The sequence below is a fragment of the Canis aureus genome, chromosome X, assembly GCF_053574225.1.
Source record: "Canis aureus isolate CA01 chromosome X, VMU_Caureus_v.1.0, whole genome shotgun sequence".
NCBI lineage: Eukaryota > Metazoa > Chordata > Mammalia > Carnivora > Canidae > Canis > Canis aureus.
Genome location: NC_135649.1, coordinates 17,017,132 through 17,031,076, shown reverse-complemented (window position 1 = coordinate 17,031,076; position 13,945 = coordinate 17,017,132).

Genomic DNA, 13,945 nt, shown 5'->3' with positions numbered 1-13,945 from the left:
AGGAAGGAAGCTGGGTTTATAGTGTTGCAGCAATGGGCAGTGGTGTCCGAAGGAGAAAGCAACACCTTATGGGATGTAGGTAACAAGCTAAAAAGTAGTGAGCATTGGTTTTGGGTTTTTGTTTTTAAGAGAGAAAGACAGGGACGCCTGGGTGGCTCAGCAGTTGAGCATCTGTCTGTCTCAGAGCATGATCCCGGGATCCAGGGATGGAGTCCCTCATCCGGCTCCTCCTAAATCAGTTCAATGGCTTAATTGGTTGTCTTTGCCTAGACTGACCAAAGGCCAAGAGATAAGGGATATTTATATTGACAATGAATGGTTTTGGTTAATCTGACTTCAAAAAGCTTTGAAACAAAGAAGCTTGCTGACCTGGACAGAAACACCTGTAAAAACGGACCAAGTCAACAACTTTTTAGATGCTGTTATCTTAAGGAAATAGCTATAATACAAAAGGGGAGCACAATTCAAAGTGTAAGGACCCAGAGTCTCCTAAGAAAACAAGTAGCTTTGGCCCAGATAATTGCTCCTGTGATCACTCAGAAAGGAGAGGACTTTGGAGGAATAAATAGATTCTTCTGAGATTGTTGTTAACTGTCAGAAACAGATTGTCATTAACTGTTGTTAACTGTCAGAGATAAGCCTTTAATTTGGAGAAAAAGATACCTGGGAAATACTTGAAGGCTCATTGCATGAAGAGACTATTTGGCACTGTCAGTGAGGCTACTTGGTAGTGCCAAATCCTTTAAAATGGATTTTAGGGATCCCTGGGTGGCGCAGCGGTTTGGCGCCTGCCTTTGGCCCAGGGCGCGATCCTGGAGACCCGGGATTGAATCCCACATAGGGCTCCCGGTGCATGGAGCCTGCTTCTCCCTCTGCCTATGTCTCTGCCTCTCTCTCTCTCTCTCTGTGACTATCATAAATAAATAAAAATTTTAAAAAAATTTAAAAAATAAAATAAAATGGATTTTAGCAAGAATTCTTCATGATATTATCCAGCGGAGATAGATTGGCCATGATATTACATTACTGTTGGTGGGAGTAATTTTAGAGTTATTGTCAAAATGTTTCCAAAACATGGTCTATCAGCTAACAACACCATCCTGGGTAAACTATAAAGTGGGTCATGGATGGAAACCAAAGCCTGGAGGGCCCTTTGAACACCTCCAAATAGATTTTATACAAATGTCTCCTCAATAGGCTATAAATATGTCTGGTTATTGTTCATTTTCAGGGCGGGTTAAAGCTTGTCCTGTCAGAAAGAATAGCCCTGTATTAGTGTTCTAGGGCCGCTGTACTAAAATACCACTTACTGGGTGGCTTACATAACAGAAATTGCTTGTCTTACAGCTCTGCAGGCAAGAAGTCTGAAATCAAGATGAAGGAAGAGTTGGTTTCTTCTTCTTTTTTATTTATTGATTGATTAATTTTAGTAAGCTGTATGCCCGACATGGGGCTTGAACTCACAACCTTGAGATCAAGAGTTACGTGCTCTACTGACTGGGCTGGCCAGGTACCCCAGGTGGGTTTTTCCTGAGGGAAGGGTCTGTTTCAGGCCTCTCTCCCTGACTTATAAATGGCTGCCTTTCCCTATGTTTTCTCACATCAATTTCCCTTTCTGTGTCTTTCTTTCTCTCTTTCTTTCTTTCTTTTTTTTTTAACATTTTTTTAAATTTTTTTATTTATTTATGATAGTCACAGAGAGAGAGAGAGAGAGAGAGGCAGAGACACAGGCAGAGGGAGAAGCAGGCTCCATGCACCGGGAGCCCGATGTGGGATTCGATTCCGGGTCCAGAATCGCGCCCTGGTCCAAAGGCAGGCGCCAAACCGCTGCGCCACCCAGGGATCCCTCTTTCTTTCTTTCTTTCTTTCTTTCTTTCTTTCTTTCTTTCTTTCTTTCTTTCTTTTTCATGAAAGACTCAGAGACAGAGGCAGAGACATAAGCAGAGGGAAAAGCAGGCTCCCCAGGGAGCCCGATATGGGACTTGATCCCAGGACTCCAGGATCATGCCTTGAGCCGAAGGCAGACACTCAACCACTGAGCCACCCAGGCATCTCATGTGTGCCTGTTTCTGTGTCCAAGTCTCTCCTTTTTGTAAAGACACTAGTCATATTGGATTAGGGCCCACCCTGATGACCTCATTTCAACCTAGCTAATTATATCTGCAAAGACCCTATCACCAAATAAGATCACATTCTGAGGTCCTGGGGGTTAGGACTTCAACATATGAATTTTGGGGGCACAATTCAACACATAACAGGCCCTAAATGTGGCAAAATAAAATGTTGATTTCATTTTTTTTTCCAATCTGGGGCATTCCAACTTATCTCTCCAGTGACAGGGAAACTAATTTACTAGCACTGTTATTAAGGAGCTCTGTAAATGTCTCCCTTTTACTTAGAAACTCCACTGTCCTTATCATCCAGAGTCCTCATGAAAAGTAAAGAGAATTAATGGAACTCCAATAGTAAAACTAGCAAAGCTCTCAAAAAATACCTTAACACTTATGGCTTAAAGTATTACCATTAGCTTTAATGTCTATAGGATCAACTACCCTCTGGGACCCACAAGTTATCTCATGAGTTAATAAGGATTAATGAAATAATAAGTCCTATGTGTTTGGAAATTTTACCTCCTCCCCAGCCTTGGATTCTACCCTATTACAATCAGATATGATTAGTTCATATGAGACAGTCATACTTCATACTGTACCTCAGGCTTTATCACCAATAGGTGCAAGCCGCATTTCCAAATATCTACCTAAACAGACTCTATATGCTCTCTGCAAGTTGGATATTTTGTCTTCTGGAAAAGACTGAAGAAAAACTGCTCTTGAGTTTTCACAAAAAGGACCTTATTAGGTCCCATTAACAGCTATCATAGCAGTAAACATCCAAGGTTTTCCAACTCATCCTTGTTTTCCAACTTAAAAGATGTATGTCACTTGAACCTGATCACCAGACATTCTTCACTTGGACACCTTAAGCTTTAGATTCTCAGGAATCCTCCAGAAGTTGTTGACTTCAGAGGGGACAGTTTCTGCCCAAGATGACAGAACAAGATTAATTTTCTGATTCTCCAACACACTCTTTGTTCTTTTATTCTCCCACTAATTTTGCTTATTATTCTACTTTGATGCCCTTTAGAACACTAATGTGACATCCTTTGTTCCCATCTGATTATTTCTGCCTCCTTATGTCTCCTTCTGCCTTTGGAAAGACAATTCAAATTCCCTTATATATTTCTTTTTTCTGTAACCACTGCCGTGAATTTAGCTGACTGCTGGATCTGTTACCCCCTACCTATCCCTGCTGACAAAAATTCAATAGCTATTCCTTTAAACACCACAGGAGGTAGGTTCCCTTTTATAGGTTCCTTTTGGTACTTGTCTCCTTCACAGTGTTAGCCCCAACTTTTGGTCTTATAAAAATTGGACCTTGGTACACCTGGGTGGCTCAGCATTTGAGCGTCTGTTTGCCTTTGGCTCAGGGCGTGATCTTGGAGTCCTGGGATCGAGTCCCACATTGGGCTTCCTGCATGGAGCCTGCTTCTCCCTCTGCCTATGTCTCTGCCTCTCTCTGTGTCTCCCATGAATAAATAAATAAAATCTTAAAAAAAATTGGACCTTGACCTCACATCAACAAAATGCTTCTGCTGAAGTCCTTATAATCTTATCAGCAAGTTAGAGTCAACCAGGAGTAGGCACTGATATTGGGGATTTTCCAGTTGTCCTGGCCTGTTTCTTTTCCAACTGCTTTGTGAAAACTGTTTAACTCCACTAAAGGGATTTGTCCATCTCGAGAGACACAAATCGGCTTACTCTTGTAGTAAATAATAGTTACATTTCTAATATAATCTGTGCTTCACTAAAGTACTACTTTTATGAGGATATCAGACTTATACCTTGAGAAGGACGCCCAGAAACCTCTCACATGAGGCAAACACAGGTTATCCAGGAGAACTTGCAAGAGGGATAATTGATTCCCTCTTTACACCTATACTATGAACTGCAATCCCATAAAGTGGAGGACTACAACTAGATGGGTGGCCCCAAACTTGTCTCTACCACTAATAGAAGTCATAAATGACATACTTCTTCTCTGGAACCCAACAGACTTGTCTAAATTCATTAGCTAGTATTGTCACAGACAATCACCTACCCCTCAATTTCCTCCTAGCCAGCCAAGGGAGAGTTTGTATTACAGCAAATATTACTTGTTACTTTTATGTAAATAATACAGGGCAAGCAGAAGAGTTTGTGACTAAGCTAAAGGAAAAAGCCACCTTCTAGTCTAACACAGACTTGATTGGATTCTGGGACAAATTTTCATTAGCTGGGTTTCATAACCTAGGCCCCTAACTTCAAGACCTGTTACTGATACTTTCTTTGGATAATTGCTTGTGTTACATTGACTGATACAGATCTCCCAGTCTTTTTACACTGACTTCTGACTGTGCAGTCACTTTCATATCAGAAAATGCAACAGTTCATCCTGTAGCAAGCAGGAGAGACTAAGTCCAACTCAACTACAGACTTTGTTTTCTAGATAGCCATCCTGATCAGCAGTAGAGAAATCTGGGTATCATGAAGTAGTGTCTTATAGCTGGACTTCATCATCTCTTGGCCAAGAGAGAAAGTAAAGAAGCAGTCCCTGTCATCCAGGAAGTGGTCTGATGCTCCCAGCTAGGCTTGAGTGTTGGTACAAGCTGGCTTGGTACTCACAGCTGGACTACGTTTTCTCCTGTTAGACATAAACAATCATATGGAACATCAGTGTAAGCCAAAGTTACTATAAGACCATGATAGAGTAAACTCAAAAAGGCTGCTTCACAATTTTGTCTACGTGCAGACAAAAATGGGATCACCATGTAGTCCACAAAATGCCAAACATCTCCCTCTCCTGGCTAATGTGAGTGACTGCTGCCTCTCTACGAAATGCAGTGAAGGAGTCCCTCCTTAATGTCCATTCTGCTCTCCACTGTTTGTTACCCATGGTCAACCACAGTCTAGAAGCAGGTGATCCTCCTGATGAATCATGAGAAGGCCGATAGTAGCCTGATGCTGCATCACAATGCCTACATCATTTACCTCACTGTGTCTCGTCTGTAGGCATTTAGTAATCTCAGATCATCACAAGAAGGGTAAGTACAGGACAATAAGATATTTTCAAAGAGAGAGAGAGAGAGACCACATTCACATAACTTTTATTACAGTATATTGTCATCATTGTTCTATTTTATTATTATTGTTGTTCATCTCTTCCCATGCCCAATATATAAATTAAACATTATCATAGATATATATGTATAGGAACATAGTCTATGTAGAGTTCAGTACTATCCATGGTTTTAGTCATCCACTGGAGGTGTCAGAGAGGACACCTATAGCTTTATCCTCACTGTAGTGGGTTCTCACTGTAGATTAGACTTACTGAGATACCCAATCAGAATTGTCCCTGCTTTCTGACAGCACCCAATCTAAAGCAAACCCTTACCTCCTTAAACCACTCCCAAATTACCCAACCAAAGCCCAAATCCTGTCAGAAGTCTTTCCTCTCTCTTACTGAGTTGCCTCACAGTTTCCCACAGTGTGTCTTTTGCCTTGTTGCAACAAGTAATAAACTCAAGTTGTCCAAATACAGATGTGTTCCTTCCTAGTGTCTTTTGACTGGAGAGCTCTGAACACTGGAGTACATTGATGGGACTCAAGAGCTGCTAATGAGACTCATCTCCAAAAACCCTGAAGGAAATGTTTCAGAAAGCTAGAACTTTTCAGGAGGATGACCTTAAGTTATACAGTTTTCCAGCTGATTTAAAGGGTGTGACCTACTTGGATGATATCAGCTCACCACCAGATAACAAGAAAAAGAAGAAAGAGGAAGATCTGGAGGGCACAGGGGCAGCTGGCTGGCTGAGTCCGTAGACCATGCAGCTCATGACCCTGGGGTTGTGTGTTCAAGCTCCATGTTGGGTGTATAGGATACATTAAAAAAAATATAAGAGATTTGGAGGCCACTAAGGAAAAGGGTATTCTTTTTAAAAAAAAAAAGATTTATTTATTTATTTATTCGAGATAGAGAGAGAGAGAGACAGAGAGAGAGAGAGAGAGAGAGAGGCAGAGACACAAGCAGAGGGAGAAGCAGGCTCCATGCAGGGAGCCCATCGTGGGACTCTATCCTGGGTCTCTAGGATCAGGGCCTGGGCCAAAGGCAGTGCCAAACTGCTGAGTCACTCTGCTGCTGTATTCTTATAGAAGCCTCAAAACTCAACTGAGTTGTGTCTCCTAGTTAACTTAACTAAGCCTGTCTTTCTCTTCCCTATGTCCCAGGCTCCTTTGAGCTCTGGCCTATCCATATCCCCAGGGTAATCTGAGCAGGCCTCTGCTCTCCTGGGAATCCTACTATCGCTGTTAAGCCTCAAGGATGCCAGCACTCCATCACTGAGGCTTCACTTGTATCAATGGAGCCAACCATTACCCTTGATACACCAGGACAAAAAGAACCTGAAAAGGTGACTTTTATCTCTCCTAGGAGTCCACAAAGGTGGCCAAAGGAGAGAAACTCTTCATCCCACAATGGCTTGAATGATGATCTCTACCTGGGATGGGATGCAAGGGGAAGGAATGGCTCAGGGAAGGGTTCACAGAAGAAAAAAATTACTGTGTTGAGTCTTGAAGGATGAGTGGAGAATCTTCAGGTAGTTAAGGGTGGTGGGGGGCAAACTGTGAAAAGAATATTTTAGGCAAAGGGAACAATATTTGCAAAAGCACAGAAGAATGAAATAGAATGGGACATTTGGGGAATTCTGAATGGTTCAGTATAGGCAAAGTATAGGATTTAAGGAAGGGGAGTAGTAGGGGATGGAGAAGGAGAAGTCCACAGGGACCAGGCTGTGGAAGGGCTTTCTTTGCAATGCCATGCTTTCTTTAAAAAATTTAATTCCATTATTGTTAATAGAACTCAAAGGAGCCAAAGTGTATATGTCAAAATCCTAATCTCCAGTGTGATGGTATTTGGAGGCCTTTGGGAGGTCATTAGAGTGAAGCTCTCCTGAATGGGATTAGACCCCCCCAAGAGCTCCCTCATTCCTTTGGCCTTGTATGGACACAGCAAGAAGATGGCCATCTATGAACCATAAGGTGGGCCCTCAGCAGACATTGAATTGGCCAGTGTCTTGATCTTGGACTTCTCAATCTCTAGAACTCTGAGAAATAAATGTCTATTGTTTATAAGTCACTCTGTCTATGGTATTTTGTTACAGCAGCCCAAAAACACTAAGACAAGGAGGAATAGGATATTTATGCAGACTCCAAGTTTTTTCCTGCAGATCACTTCTGAATTATAAGTGGAAAAATTATAACTTTTCAGTGGAGAAATCTAGTGAATATCAGCTTAACTAACTGATCAAAGTTAACATCTTCAATCATGGGATAGAGTGACATCATGTGTGTCCTAATGTGATGACCTGAGGACACAACATCACTTCTATGCTCTTCCTGCCTGAAATGCATAACTGGAACTATGAGGAAAGATTAGACAAACCCAAATTGAGGCATGTTCTGTAAAATGGCTAGCCTGTACACTTCAAAAATGTTGACATCATGAAAGTCAAGGTAAGTTCGAGAAATACTTCCAGATTAAAGGAGACCAAAAAATAATGACTGCTAAAAGAATTTATCATCCTTGATTGCTCTTGCATCAGAAGGGAAGACTGTAATAGATGGGATTAGTGAGACAGTCAGCTAAATGTTAATATGGACCATAGAAGAGATAGGATTACATCAAGGTAAATTGCTCAATTTTGGTAATTATACTCTGGTTATGTAAGAAGCTCTTTTTGTTCTCAGGAAAATGCCAACTGAGGTGTTCAGGGTAAAGGGGCACCATAACTCTAAATTACTCTGAAGTGTTTCTTTTTTTTTAAAGATTTTATTTTCAAGTCATCTCCACCCCCCAGCGTGGGGCTCAAATTCATGACCCCAAGATCAAGCGTCCCACGCTCTACCGAATGAGCCAGCCAGGTGTCCCTGCTCTTAAGTGTTTCAAAAATAAATATAAAGAGAGATGATCAGGCAAATGTGGCAAAATGCTAACAATTGCATTTTTCTTACAACTCTTCTGCAAGTTTGATGTCATTTCGAAGTCACAAGTTTTGAAAAATTCTGTAATTCTCCAGAGTACAGCCAAAGTTCTGAAAACGGCCCACCAGAGCCTGTGTGACTTGGCTTTCCAGTATGTCTCTTATTTCTCTCCCTATTGTCCCCTTAGCATGCTCTGCTCCTGGCAGACTGGCCTCAGCACTCTTTCTAGAACATCCAAACATAAATTTTATGAGGAGAGAGAGTTATATGTTTTGTTTACTGCTGACTCCCCAGCAGCATAGAATCATCAAGTGTTCCTGACTAAATGACTACTGTTGACCTTGAAAAATAAATTTATTAGGTACCATGCAGTGTTCTAAGTGCTTTACATATATTATCTCATTTATACCATAAAATAACACTAGACGTGGATACTATCATTATCCTCATCATCCTCATTCTGTAGTTGAAGAAGCTAAGGCAGTGAGATAGAAGAGAGTCTGGTTTCGGAGTCTTTTTTTACTAAGTACTCTGTTGAGCTGCCTCTCTTGTAGTATAGTGTCTTTTATGGCATGTTTAAAAGCATGTACAAAAAAAAAAAAAAAAAAAAAAAAAAAAAAAAAAAGCATGTACATTTATGTGATGTCTAAAACAATGTTGATAAAGCATGCCCACATATGTAGCAACTGTATGAAGTTATGATGGGAATGACAACCAGCAGGGACTCAGTTGGATGGTAGTGTTTAAGGTGGTAGGCAGACCTAATCAAAATTGCCCTTGAAAATTTCTTAGCAAGTCCTCAACACAGATGATTTTTCCCCCAGCATTGGACCCTTTCATTATTTCTATGGTTGAGACCCAAACTCAATAGCTGATTTGTGGTTGGGGGCCATGTGTATGGAAATTGTCAGAGTTTCAATTGGGCTGGTGGGATGCTCACACCGGGAAGGGAAAATGGAATGATGACAGCATGGACCTTCACCAGATTAAAGGTCTCTTGTAGTGTCAGAAACAGAGACAAAGTCTCAATATACTTAGCCATCTCTCTGTGGGAGGACAAGTAAACAAGCAGAGCCATAGGAGTTCTCTATACCTTCAAGTTTCTAGGATGGGTCATCACATCCTGTGACAATTTTTTTTCTGGTGTTTATCAACTCCTATCAGCAGTAATGACTTATTCATGTTTAACTCACATCTCCCACTACAATTTCATCCCATTTCCTATTACTCTGTAGATACAGAGAACAGATGGTCAACTTTCTCCTTCTTACCTTCCAGAGAATGGAAAATACCCATTGAAGCCCTCCCTTCTCAGGTGACATTTTTTTCCTGGCCCCAAACTTTCAGCTTCTTCATTTTTTTTGCACATTTCATTTTTCAGTCAGTTATTTCATTTGCACTGCATTGGATTTTTTTTAAGTGAGCTCTACTCCCAATGTAGGGCTTGAACTCATGACCTCGAGATCAAGAGTCACAGGCTCCACCAACTGAGCCAGCCAGGTGCTCTGCACTACATTGGATTTTTTAAAAAAATAAACATAGTGGGTTTTTTTGTTTTTGTTTTTAAAAGTAACATATGCAAATAACGAAGATTCTAACATAACAAAAGCATATGAAGAGAAAGGTAAATTTCCCTCCCATCCAAACCCTTCTCAGTCTCCTTTTCTAGAATCAGCTTTTCTCATCAGGGTCTCTTCCCACAGAATTTTCCTAACATATCCAAGTACATATAAATATATTCTCTTTGAAATTCTTTTTCAATTCAACAAATATGCATAAAGCAGCTACTATGTGCCAGGCACTGTGCCAACTCCTGGGGCAGGGCATGAGGAGAACAAAGATGTGTTTCCCTGTCCTCAGTAAGTGCACACTTTGGTAGGGGGGAAAATGCATAGTCATGTATTCATTTATTTATCAGATATTCAATGAGCACTCTCTATGTGCCAGGCATTGTGTGAGCCACTGAATAACATGGAGTTCCTGTCCCTCTGGAGCTCAAGTATTATGGGGATGGGGGAGGCAGACCAGTGAGTAGACTTGATGTGAAACAGAAGCCAATGTCAAGGAAATGCTAAGATGATCCTTGGCAATTGCCTCATACCCTCTTGTAAGGTGTGTGGACCATGTGGGGAGGTCACAAAAGGTCCTTGCACACAGTGGGAAGACAAAGTAGTGGTGTTCTAGCAGGAGCAGTGGCATTGGGAGTCTGAGCCAGGCTCTGGGCTAAGCCCTTTACACCTGCTGTCTCCTGTAATCTTCACAGGGACATGAGGTGAGTGCCACTAGCCACATTTTACAAATGAGGACACTGGGGGGTTCTGGAGATGTTAAGGAACTGGCCCTATGTCATACAACTGAGAACCAAAGTGTAGTCCACCTTTCTGGAAAGCCTGGGCTCTCATTCACCACACCAATAACAGTTTCTAGGCTTGGAGCTGAGTAATGGATAATTCTGAAGCATCTTCTTCCCCTTTCCCCCATGGAGAACCACTGGCCTACCTATAAGAGGTTAACTCCATTCATTATTACACTTGATCTTAGCCAAGAGGCCAAGAAGCGATACTCCGTTATTAGACTGAATTTTTCCATTTAAGGTATGAGATGGAGAGGAAAAAGCATTGGCCAGGGAACCAGGAGCTCTCAATCCTAACTTCTGGTCTGCCTCTCATAATCTCTGTGACCTTGAGCAAGTCACTGTACCCTCTGAACTCAGGGTCCTGACCTTGGAAATTCGGAGGCTGGTAGGGATCATCCCTGGATGCTTGTTGGGATTTGGTGATATTCCCATAATTCCAAAGGGCTATAATGGTGCCTTCCATGGCAAAAAATACATCCTTCCCTTGAGAATGACCCAAAACCAGTTCTATAAATCTATTTTCAAAGCAATTTGAGGAATGGACCAGCAGTGAGGTCACTAATGGTGTGAGACGTGAACATGTTAATACTTCCTTGGCCTCTGATTTCTGCTTAAAGCTCTGAATACTATCCCCCATCCCCATTTTCTCAGTAAAGTGAAATGAGCCTTAGTTAAGTGAGCAAGTGCCAGTTTAATATATCCAATTTAATTAAAGTGATAATCAACTAGCAACTGCAGATAATCCTTAGTGAACACCGGGAAAGAGCCCTCAAATTAGTGGGTTATTGCAGATATGTAATAACCGGAGAACTTTGCTCAGGCTGATTTCATGCTCGGGAGAGCCAGCTCCATGACGTATGGCAAGCCACAGAAAGAGGATCTGCCCTAGTCAATAAGCCCCATAAAGCTAAGAGCAGAGAGGCTGGGTTGATCCAGAAAAAAAAGTGACTGAGGCATGGCCAGCAGATAATGAGCCTTCCTGCATTTTGCTCGTTCCATTTCACATCAAACATAGGGATTTGGAGACCAGATCTGGTCATTCATAAAGCAAATTCTTCTAGACCCCATGGTGACACTGGGTGGAAAGTTAAAGGAATCCAGCTCCTAGGTAAGTGTCTTTCTTCCTCCCTTCCACACTCCTTTCTACCCTACGTCTCTATTTCCTTCCTTCTCTCCTTCCTTTCTTCCTGCCTTTAACTTTTTTTAAATGATGAAAAAAAATATTCATCACAAAAGAACCAAATTGCATATGATTGTAGGAGGTATAAAACAAAGGTCCTTAATCTCTACCCTTTCTTTCTCTTTCTCTTTTTTCCTCCTCTTCTTTCTTCTATTTTGCAAAAAAACAATTATTTATTTTTATATTTTTTAAAGATTTAATTTATTTATTCATGAGAGACACAGAGAGAGAGGCAGAGACACAGGCAGAGGAAGAAGCAGGCTCCATGCCGGGAGCCTGATGTGAGACTCTATCCCAGGACCCCAGGATCACACCCTGAGCTGAAGGCAGATAGATGCTCAACTGCTGAGCCATCCAGGTATCCCTATTTTGTAAAAATTTTAAAAGTAATGCACTTTCAGTATAAAATACTCAAACAGTACAGAATGGTATTAGCCATAGAGAAAACCTATTTAGTATGCATTCTTCCTTCTTATCTTGTCCTCTTCCTCTCTTCCTCCCTCCCTTCCTGTCTCCTTTACTTCAGTTTTAAAAATTACATAGGTAATGGATGATAATCATAAAAGAACCAAGCAGTACAGAACTGTATGGTATATAAAGGAAAGTCCTCAGTGCCCATCCCCCTTCCCCACTCACTTTTTTCATACCTGACAGGCATATAGACTTACCTAATTCCTTTTAATGGCTGCATAGTATTCTGTAGTGTGTCCTATGAGTTATTTATTGGGCACCAGGTAAGTTTCTGAAACATACATTGGAATTATTATAAAAGTTTAGGGGAAATGCAAGACAGATATAAATTGGATTGTTTGCTACTGAAAATTCCATTTTATAGATAGCAATCATATCCATTTCTATAACACTTTAGACTTTGAAAATTGCCTTTGAAATATCACCTCATTTGATCCTCTTCCATAGCAGCTCTGGGAAATAAGCAGATTATTATCTCCATTTTTACAGATAAGGAAACTGAGGCCCAGGGAAATGAAGGAACAGAAATACGGTCTCACAGCTAGTTATGGATTCTCAGTCTGGTCCTCCTACAGCACTGTAAATTTAAGCTGAATTTCATCTTGCAAGTCATAAAAGATTTAGACATCCCCGACTTCTAAGCTTATAGTTTAGAAAATCCATCCAAGTCATACAAATTCTGTTATTATTCTAATGAGAATGGCAGTAGACCACTTGGTAAATATGAAGAGCTGTATTAATGGCTGGCACTCATAGCAAGCCCAAGATTCATTTGATTTCCTAATTGGTTCTGTTACTTTAAATGTAAAGTGAGTCTATTCACTCCAAGTCGCACTTAGAAGTGGTAAGAAATACAATATGTTGCATTATCCTATAGGAAAAGAAATGTTTAAATCAGTAGTAAATCATTCAGAAGTATATTTTATTTAAAATCAGAAAAGGCTCATCAGCACCCTACTGCCAAGCTTCTGTAATACAGTTCTGTAAGATTTGTAGTTTTAACACTGTTTTGCCTGGAGAAAAGGGGATTTCCAGTGTATTTCCCAAATAAGCAGCTTTAATTACACTTCCAAAAAACTCACTTTTTTTTTTTTAGAGAGAGTGGAGGGAGGGGCAGTGGGAAAGAATCTCAGACAGACTCTCTGCTGAGTATGCAGCCTGACGTGGGGCTTGATCTCACAACCCTGAGGTGAAACCAAGAGTTGGATGCTTAACCGACTGAGCCACCCAGGTGCCCCTAATTATACTTTTTATTTTATTTATAAATATTTTATTCATTTATTTGAGAGAGAGCACGAGCAGGGAAGAGGGGGAGAGGGAGAAGCAGACTTCGTGCTGAGCAGGGAGCCGGATGCAGGGCTTGATTCCAAGACCCTGAAATCATGACCTGAGCAGAAGGCAGACACTTAACCGACTGAGCCACCTAGGCACTCCCCTAATTACACTTTTTAAAGGAGAGGAGCTGGGTAAATGTAAAGCGATGATCAGGTTTCTCTAAACAGATCTGCTTTAAAAATAGAAATGATTTGATGGATTACTTTTACCAGTAAAGTCTTCTTGCATGGTGCTTTCTTCAAAATGTTTAGGATTGTTGGGGAATATAAAAAATAGTGAAAGAGAATAAAGGGGAAAGGAGAGAAAATGAGTGGGAAATATCAGTGAGGGTGACAACAAGAGAGACACCTAGCTCTGGGAAATGAACAAGGGATGGTGGAAAGGGAAGTGGGCAGGGAGTTGGGGTGACTGGGTGACAGGCACTGAGTGGGGCATTTGATGGGATGAGCACTGGGTGTTATGCTATATGTTGGCAAATTGAACTCCAATAAAAAATATATGAAAATCAATCAATCAAGGAAAGAA